Genomic DNA, 10,197 nt, shown 5'->3' with positions numbered 1-10,197 from the left:
ACCCAGACAGGGGTATCCGATTTCCAACAGAGTCTGGGGGTCAGCGGCATATCAACAGTGGCCCTTAGTGAAAATTTTGGGAGGGTTGGGTGGGTTCAGGGATAGTCAGGATGGCTCCTATCTGGCTCATTACATCCCGACCCACCAACCCTCCAAGCTGGCCGGGCAAGGGTAACACATACGGTCTTACAGTTACCACTTGCCCTTCTGGGAATTTAATTTGGACAGGTTGGTGCGCCTGTAGGGGGGTGGAACCGCCACCTATCCCCTGAACGGCGTTAGAAGCTGCAGTGAGCTTCCATTTTTGAGGCCAGATATTTTTGCTAATGATAGTGATGTCGGCTCCTGTATCCAGCATTACTGGGAGGGTTTTTACCTCTTTGCCGATCGTCATTTGTACATTTATAATCGGCCTTGATCTCATCTGTTGTACCAGGGTTACTACGGTGTCCCCAGATGAGCCAAAGGCCCGATTGCCTCTCGCCATTTTAGCGTTCTTCCCGAGGTCCAGTTTTGGAAGCGGGACTAGCTGTGCTAGTCGGGTCCCTGACTTAATTACCAGGGGGGGATTTAACGTAAAGCACATTATCCTTATCTCCCCCATGGAGTCGGCATCTATGACCCCTGGAAGCACTACTAGTCCCGCCAGACCTGAGGAAGAGCGACCTAATAACAGAGCACCAACCTTAGAATCTTCATGAAGTATCGGTCCGTGTGTATTTGTCGGGATTGCATGGACGGCCATAGTTGATAGCGTGATGTCTATTGCAGATTGTAGATCGTACCCGATGCTTCCCCGGGTTGCTGGGACAGGGAGCTGGCATATAGCGCTGGCCCGGCCATTTGTGTCCCTGCGCGGGGGCCCCTCGCGCTGTTCCTGCCGTTTTTTTGAAACCAGCAGGCTACGTCATTGTGGGATGCTGACTGGCAGTGGTTACACCACACGATTGCCTGGCAACTCCGTCTTTTATGTCCCTTGGAGTTGCATCGGGTGCAGGATGAGTTAGATCCTCTTGATTGGTTCGAGCGGGGTGGCCGATTCGGTCGGTTTCTTCGTCCGCCCCCGTTTAGCCTCTGGGCCACCGCCGCGAGGAGCTTGTGGGTGGGCTCCAGGGCAGCAGCAAAGGCACCGGCCATTCCTTGGTGTTGTTGATGTTGGGTGGCTCTGGCCGCCACTTCCAGCATCTCCGAGACCTGGGCCGTTTTTGGCAGTGTAGCCAAAGCTTTCATTTTAGGATTGGCATTCTCAAATGCCAATAGTTTAAACATTGATTCCTTTTGATCTGGCGATAGTTCTGCCTGAGCTGTTACTGATTGCCAGAGCTGATCGACGAAGTGCTGGTAAGCCTCGTTTGGTCCCTGTTTGACCCTGGTAAAGGATGGAACCGGGTTAGGCTCTGGCACGGTATAGAAGGCTTGGTGAGCTAAAGTCGCCGCGGTATGGTGGAGCGCTGGCGGGAATTGAAGTTGGAGCTGGACGTCCGCGTAGCGTCCCGAGCCCGTGAGCATTTCGGCCGTGACGCCGGCTAGAGGGTCGCCGGGTGCCTTGGGCTGGTCTGCTTCTGCCTGGGCCAGGCGTTCCCACTCCCTCACCCAGATGATTTGCTGTGAGGGGGTCAGGAGGTATCTGGCCAGGCTTCGACAGTCATACGGGCAATTCATATCTGAAGTGAATAGCCAGTCCAGGACAGCTTGGCCGCTTTCTGTTTTCAAACCCTGCTCCTTCAGGGTTTTCCTGGCCTGCTGTAAAGTTTTCCAGGAGTGTTGTTCGAAGGCAGGTAGGCCATTGTTGGTCTGCAGAACCGGGCACGCGACAGTGCTCGGCTCCCACTTGCCTTCCAATACGGCATCGCGAATAATGCCGGACCAGCGGCCCGGTCGTCCAGTGGGGACGCTTGGACGCGGTGGAATGTCGTCCTCTTCATTGTCGGAGAGGGTGGGAGGGTTCCTATACTCTCCAAAAGCCGAGCGCCGTTCGATGTTAACTATGCGCTGCTCCATAGACTTCATAGCCCGAGTGACTTGGTCTTGTAAGGCCGATATTTTATCCTCTATTCCGGAAGATATAGCTGGCTGGGTACCGATCTTTCTCGGCAATAAGGGCAGTGGCAGGGGTGGGCCTTGGCAGCAGCTGGAAGGGCCTTCGGCTGCCGGCTCCACCCTGTCATTTTTGGGGTGCTTGTCCACTTCGTCTGGGCCGATGTCAGAGAGCATCTCGGCCACAGACTGGTGGGTTTTACCAGTCATGCCCTTTATGGCCGGTCTATCGCTTTTTAACCCCAAGTATGCCTGTTTGGGGTCCTCTTCTTTTTCGGGGGGTGGTGCCGAGGGGGTCATGGCAGGTGTTGAGGTCCCCTGCAGAAGCGGCTCAGCGAGCGCGGCTTCTGCCACGGCTTTTATATCCTTTAATAGGTCGATTATCACCCCCCATGTATCGTCTATCCCGGTTTTTACTCCGGCTACTTCTTGATTATGGAGTTTTTCTAGCAGCTTGCGGACCTCCTGCCAGAGATCCGACACAGCTGCAGAGGCGGGGAAAAGTTCACATTTTTCCGCCGCTGCCAGGTTTTCCTTGGTGAGGGAACTGGCTGATAGACCCATCTTGCTTTTTCTTTTCTTAGTCAAAAGTAGGTAAAGAAAGGGTAATAGATCTTCTTACCCGAGTCGCTGAGTGAAGATTTTTGCAGAGGGATTCGCTCCTGGTTGCTCGTAGAGGGGGGGCCTAGACCGAAGGTCTATGCCCGCATTCTCCACCAGATGTTGCCAGAAATGGACGCCACCGAGAGCGTGAGCTCAAATCTGAATCCCAGGACTGGAGCTAGAGGCAGTTCAAGTCAGTAGCAGAGACCGACTACAACCAGCCTGGCGCCACGTCAGCTCTAGAGTGAGCTGCCTGGTTGCACCCAGCCTCACCTTTTATTGGCCCCAGGTCTTGGGCATGCTCAGTGGGGCCAGCCCTAACCGGGCACAGGTGAGACTAGGCACCAGCCTGGCTTGTCACCCGGTGATTCCTGGCACCTGTATCCTACATTTGTCTTTGCCCGAGGCAGGAAAAACCCAAACTGTTTTCCCTAGCAGATTCTTTTCTTGCACCACAGGCACTTTGTCCCCATCTACTGTGTGTAGAAGATCTGACTGAGCAGGACCAGCTCGATTGATGGAACCCCTGGTGTTAACTAACCAGGTGGCTTTTGCCAAATGCTTGTCCTGGTTTTTAAAGGTTTCACCACCCATTGCCTTTAAGGTAGTTCTTAACAGTCCATTGTACCTTTCAATTTTCCCTGAGGCTGGTGCATGATAGGGGATATGGTATATCCACTCAATACCATGTTCTTTGGCCTAGTTACTTATAAGACTATTTTTGAAATGAGTTCCATTATCTGACTCGATTCTTTCTGGTGTACCATGTCTCCACAAGACTTGTTTCTCTAGGCCCAGGATGGTGTTGCGGGCTGTGGCATGAGGCACAGGATATGTTTCCAGCCATCCTGTACTTGCCTCCACCATTGTAAGCACATAGCGCTTACCCTGGCTTTCACACTGGCCATATAGGACTATTGAAGACACCAAATGACACTTCTATAAAGGAAAAATCTGCAATCTGTGATGCTGACATCCACTCTTCTACTTGCCTACATGGGATGGTGTTCCTGTTCCCTGGTTTTGTGATGCACTCAAGTGTTGTTCAGTGACTGAATAATTTAATTCTAAATAAATTGAGAAAACCTAGGATTAAGTTACTGTAAAACTTCTACAGTTGTACAGTTGGTTCAACCTTTCTTCAAGATTGTAGTTTAGATGCTTTAATAGGTTTATAATGATGTTGTTCTTGTTTAATTATAACTACTTAACCCCCCAATCTCTAGTTTCAATGCTTATCATAAAAAATTTTCAGTCACTCTTTTTGAAGAGTATAGTAAATTTATTTTTTCTCTTTCCATAAGTTGATTTTTTCCTTTACTATTAGTGGTTTTGTGATTTATCTTCTGGCTGTTAAAGTGAAATTTAAGTTATTTTTTATATACATACCTTCATTTCATACAGATACAGTTAATGCAGTGTGTGTATATGTGTATATACATAGAATCATAGAATGCTATCGGTTGGAAGGCACCTTAAAGATCATTGAGTTCCAATTCCCCCCCTGCCATGAGCTCAAAGCCCCCATCCAACCTGGCCTTGAACACTTCCAGGGATGAGGCATCCAAAACTCCTCTGGGCAACCTGTTCCAGTGCCTTACCTACCACCCTTATAGTGAAGAGTTTCTTCCTAATGTCTAACCTAAATGTACCCTCTTTCAGTTTAAAACCATTACTCCTCATACCATCACTACATGCCCTTGTAAAAAGTTCCTCCCTAGCTTTCTTGTAGGCCTTCTTCCAAACTGGCAAGATGCCATAAGATCTCTCCAGGGCCTTCTCCAGGCTGAACAACCCGTACCCTCTCAGCCTGCATTATAGGAGTGGTGCTCCAGCACTCTGACCATCTTTGTGGTCCTCCTTTGGACTCACTTCAACAGCTCCATGTCCTTCCTGTGATGGGGGCTCCAGAACTGGACACAGTACTCCATGTGGGAGTAGAGGGAGAGAATTACCTCTCTCAACCTGCTGCTACATACATATATATGCACACCTAAGTATACATGTATACACTCACATATAAGTCTGTGTACTAACATATATATTTATTGCTTATAACCCAGAATAAAATACACTTCATTCAACAAAATTTATAGAAGCCTTCAGATTTCCTTTATAACTGGTCCTGTATTTGGACTTGGAATAGTGCCTTACTCTCACTTTAACGTAAGACAGTACTTGAGTTATGCATTCTTAATGCTTAACATATCTACCTTCAGACAGAACATTCTGTGTTCCTTTAAAGCACACGTTTTTATTTTTTGACTAAGAATAGACGGGGGAAGCTCTTCGTAGAAAATTTATTTCTGCAATGCAAAATTCAAGCTATATTTCTCTCCATGGATTCAAAAAGTCTGACTGAGAGTCTGCATTTGTTATCACTGTGTTATGCTTCAGAAATGCTTAAGTGAGGTGAATGAAAAATACTGTTGATGAATCAGTATGGCCTTTTTCTGGTAGAACATACAAAATTTTTTCACAGTATCATTAACTATTATAGCTAAAGATAAGTAATATCATATAAATGTGAAGACTTCTTTACCTCTTTTTAAGTTTAAACAGTATAGTCTTTGAAACTCACCACAGGATAAATTACAGCAGAATAAATTATAAGCATGAGAATGAGAAGGAAGCTATGGCTTCTAAGAGCATATAGCTTTTTAGTTTCTTTGCTTATTTTAAGTCATGGCATAGAAAACCATTTATAAAACACAGCATAGCTCCATCTCTGAAATCATGCCTGGATGGTTTCATTACTGATATTGGCTACTCTCTTTTAATAACTTCTGAAACTTTATTGCCAATAAGTTAATTTAGTGATAAAATATCTGTTATACCAGAATCCTTTCATAATGTGACACTGTCTTTGTCTTACTGAAAAATAACAAATTCTCTTTTACTTTCCATAGGTTTGTAAGGAGATTGCTATATTTTTACAAGCCTAGCAGTAAACTGTACACCAACCTGGATCTGGACTATGCCAAGGGTAAGCAGCTCACTGTGGTGGGTTGTCAGTTTACTGAATTTATTCTTGATTCAGAAGAGGTAAGAAATTTTCATCTGCAGGAATGGAAAGAGAATGATTAGGTATGTTATATGCCAATTAGAGGAAGAAGACCTTCATTTTAGTACTTTTGTAGACTTTTGTGCTAAACCTAAAATGATCAGGGTAATTAAGAAATATAACTTAAAATCTTGAATTGTTCAGATAAGACACTGGGGAAATGACTGTGTTTAAGTGGGATATCTATTAAATACAGCTTTATTAAATGTACCAGGATTTGGTTATGGGTTTTTTTGTTTGATTTTGGCTTTGGTTTTGTTTTTTTTTTTTAATGCATATCCTTTGTTTCTCTGCCTCCTTTCTTCTTGTGTGCTAAAGAATTTTATGCATCAAGCCAGAGGAAATGTCACTGAACAATCCTTTTCTTCGAAAGAATAGAATTGGTCCTAAGATGTCTCCAAGCTAAACTCCTTTTATTTGCCTTGAACCTTTTTGTTTAGTCTGAATTGTTTGCCAAACAGCATTTCTATTTTGTATCTGTATTGTGTTTGCAAATGTTAAGAAACTTTAAATGATTGATTTCAGTAAAGAGAGACCTAGTTCTGTTACTAGCAAATGCTATTACTCTTTGTTTTATTAGGATGGACAAGGTTACCTGGAGGAATTGGTTAAAGATATTGTGAATTGGCTCAATGCTTCATCAGGAATGAAACCCGAATGTAGTCTTCAAAATAATGGGTTACTAAACACCCTTAGCCAACATTACTTTCTGTTTTTGGTACACTCTCTTGTCACCCTCATGGAGTCAAAATGCTTGAAAAATGTAATGTGCTTCAGTGGTGAGTGTTTTTATTCTCTTTGAATTGTGCTTACAGGTATAATTGTTATGAAACTTGTAAACTGTGCATGAGGATCACTATTTAAAGGTGAAAACTTATTTTTTTTATTTGTTTTCAAATTAAAAACTTCATTTGTGGGGGATTCAGGTGTTTTTTAAAGAGGTATCAGTATCAGAAAATCAATATCAGGAAGGATGATAGAGTACTGAAATGTTAAAAAAAAAAAAAAAAAATGGTAGGTATCATACTGTCTGTGAAATGTAATGATGTATGTTGTACCTAAACTTTAGTCCAATATATTTGAGTGAAGCTGTGGAGTTCAAAATTTTGTTCATGTACAAATAAACTTACTGTCCTTTGGGAGTAATTTGGCTAATGTCTGCTATTTCAAATATAGTAAATTTTAAGAGAAAATTCAGGTGTTTCAATGTACTGGGGATTTTTAAATTAAGTTGCTTTCATTTCTTATTAGAATGCAAGTTTTTTACTGGCTACATAAAACTTCATTTACAATAAAATCTAGACAGTTAATAGGACTAACCTTATGGCAAGCTATATACAAAGAATGGTTTACAATGTGGAATTGTTCACAGAGCTTCATGAACATTTATTTTTGTACTCATAATAACTAATTCAAGTATATTGACAAAGCTGTTACATAGCAATTTTGGGCTTTTTTTTCCCTTGCGGTTTAGTGAATTATTTGATCTCCCTTGACTCCAACAGCTCTTACAGTTTAAAGTTACTCCATTTCATATGAGACCTTACTTTGTATTATTCTGTGTTTATAGAACTGAAAATCTAATTCAGAGTACTTACAGTTAAATTACTGGTTGAATAAATAAGTGGATTTGAGTGAGTTAAAATACTAATTTTTTTTCCCTTTTGTTCTTCGAAGAACCAGGATCACTTGTTAAAATTGACTGTTTCTAGTTTGGATTACAGCAGAGATGGTTTAGCAAGAGTCATTCTTTCTAAAATCCTAACAGCAGACACTGATCTAAGTTCAATTCGACTTATGTTCTATTGTTATTTGCCACTAGATGTTTATTTTGTTATTCAAGGTGTGTGACTTTATTTTTAAGATAATATATATATATATATGCAGAAAAGTTTTAATTTTTGTATTTAGAGAAATTAAACTCCTACTCATATATCTTTTTTATTTACTGTGGGCTTCACACCTTGTATTTTTGCTCAAGAAATTAAGTCATTCAAACAGATGTTTCATGTATGAAGGGGGTTAAAGTCTTTAAATCTGTAAATCAAATATAATGTTGTCTAAGTCAGTGGTCATACTAAATCAGTGGTGAAGGCATTGTTTTCTCAAACAGAGATGTGTATTTCTAGCAGTAATAAGCAGGTTAACCTTCCAGTGATAGATACCGTTTTGATAATTATTGAGATTACTGTGGTAGAACTGAGTAGAAGCTATAGATCCAGGAACAAGGGAGTGATTCAGAAACAGGCATTGGAATTTGTGCTTCTGAATCAAAGAAGGTGAGTGGAAATATGATGCAGGATTAGGAAAGGAAGCTCTTGAACCTTTAAGAAAAAAGAAATAAATCAGGTGTAATATAGTAGACAGGAAAGCATTGATTTCAGGGAAATTACAATTATTAAGTTATTTATATTAATTAATAATCGATTAATTAATAATTAATTAATTATTAAGTTAATTCAATTAAGTTAATTTTTAATTAAGTTCTAACTAGGAAAGAAGTTTCATGGAGAGCTTTTCCTCTGTTGCCTGGACAAGGCAAAGTATACTTTAGAGTGGATACAAGTGGGAATAAGATAGACACTAGCTTTAAATATCTTGTATTTAGGAAGAAGAGAGGGAAAGAAAGAAATTAAGGATATTTCTCTGAGACTATCAAAGATGTGAAGATGCCTACAGGTAAAGAGAACAGTCTGAAAGTAATAAAGATAAGTTGAGGTTGAAGGAATGACTCATTTAAAGAAGAGGGTAAGACTCCACTACTGACTGATTTTTAAGTAATCTTTCAAAGAAGTGATAACTTTGATATAGTTTCTCCAAAGGTGTTTTACACCTAGTCTGAGAATAGGAATTCATTTGCTGTGAGGATACATGTCTATGTCTTTATTAGACTTCCAAGTTCCTGTTAGATGACTGTCAGTTTTTAGCAGTTTAGATAGTGGAACTTCATTTAGTTATTTCTATTGAGATTTCCTGTCCATCACCTCCACCCGTCACTTCATACAAAGAGAATGTACAAGGGGGAAGAGCACTCTAGCATTTCAGTTTCATCCAAATGCAGATAGTGAACAATTGCAAAAAGTCCAGGCATGCTGTCACAGTCTCCTCAATGAGGTATACAGTTCCACAGATAATTTTAGGAATATTATTATGAATTAGTGTTTATGTTTTAGATTTATTGATTCTGATATCTAAGGTATGAGGACTTAAATTGTGTTTTGAGAGATTAACCGACACATTTTAAAGTATCCAGTAGTTACACCAGAAGCTTTGTGTAAGTAGGAACAAGTTGATCATCTTCCAAATGTTCTATAAAGACCTACCTTTAACTTTTTTATCAGGGCAAAGGGAACAAACCAGAATATATTAAACTCTGAATATATATTGAAGTGGGGCATAGATACTGTCTGAACATACTGTCCCAAACATATAAAAAGCCAGAAAGAAGTTGAGAGGTACTTCTGCTGTTATTGATGATACAATGGGTATTAAAAACTTCTTGGACTTCAGACATGAATAGGATAGACATCACTCTCCAGCACCTTAGAAATAAAGAAATCTTGTAGAGCCCCATACTGGTTTTGGTTGGGATAGAGGTAAATTTCTTCATAGTAGAAGAAATTACCCTGCCAGGAGTAGATTGGTGGTGCACAAAAAGGTGGGAGGGGACACAGCCAGGACAACTGACCCCAACTGACCAAAGGGGTATTCCATACCATGTGATGTCATGCTCAGCAATAAAACTGGAGGTGTGGGGAGTGCTGCTTGGGGATTGATTGTCTGGATATCGGTTGGTTGATGGTGAGCAATTGGTTTTCCTTTGCATGGCCTGTCTTTCTTGGGTTTTATTTTCCTCTCTTTTTGTTGTGTGGTTTTTGTTGTTTGGTTTTTTTTTTCTTTTCCTTAGAATTTTAATTTCTTTTTAATTATTAAACTCTTTTAATCTCAACCCATGAGTTTTCTCACTTCTACCCTTCCAATTCTCCCCCATCCCACTGGAGGGGGGAGTTAATGAGTGTTCTGTGGTGCTTAGTTATCAGCTGGGGTTAAACCATGACATGCCCCCCAGGCTTACCCATTTCAGGTCTGGTCTGTTTGGAATTGTGAAAAGGATTAGAGATCATGATCTGAATTTTAATAGGCCTCACTGGTATTGTCATGAGTATTTAATGCCAAAGCTTTACAGATCTTGAGGTAAAAGTCATTTGAAAAAGCTATGAGACATACAGGCTCAGAAACGTAAGAACTCAAATAATTAGTTTTAAAGATTGAGATCTTTCTTGCTAGAAACACTAATATCTTCTCACATCCATGATGTTTTGAAGTCTCTGCCTATGTTAGTAGCCTATGGTTACTGAGTTCTAATGTTTCTATTTTCCAGTCTCACAATGATGCATGGATCTAGCAACATTGTCTAGGGAAACAGGAGAGATTAAGTAACTGTCTATTTTTTGAAGTCTCTTGAAATGTAGAATAGAAATTATTAGGATATA

General features: G+C 41.0%; 1 pseudogene; it reads left to right on the top strand.

Annotated features, from left to right (window-relative positions):
- Positions 1-2,737: 2,737 nt before the first annotated feature.
- LOC139789135 (rapamycin-insensitive companion of mTOR-like) lies at positions 2,738-7,555 on the top strand (annotated as a pseudogene).
- Positions 7,556-10,197: the final 2,642 nt, after the last annotated feature.

The sequence above is a fragment of the Heliangelus exortis genome, chromosome W (genome assembly GCF_036169615.1).
Source record: "Heliangelus exortis chromosome W, bHelExo1.hap1, whole genome shotgun sequence".
In the NCBI taxonomy this organism is placed as follows: Eukaryota; Metazoa; Chordata; class Aves; order Apodiformes; family Trochilidae; genus Heliangelus; species Heliangelus exortis.
Note: the sequence above shows the minus strand (reverse complement) of the source record. Positions and strands in the feature narration are given on the sequence as shown.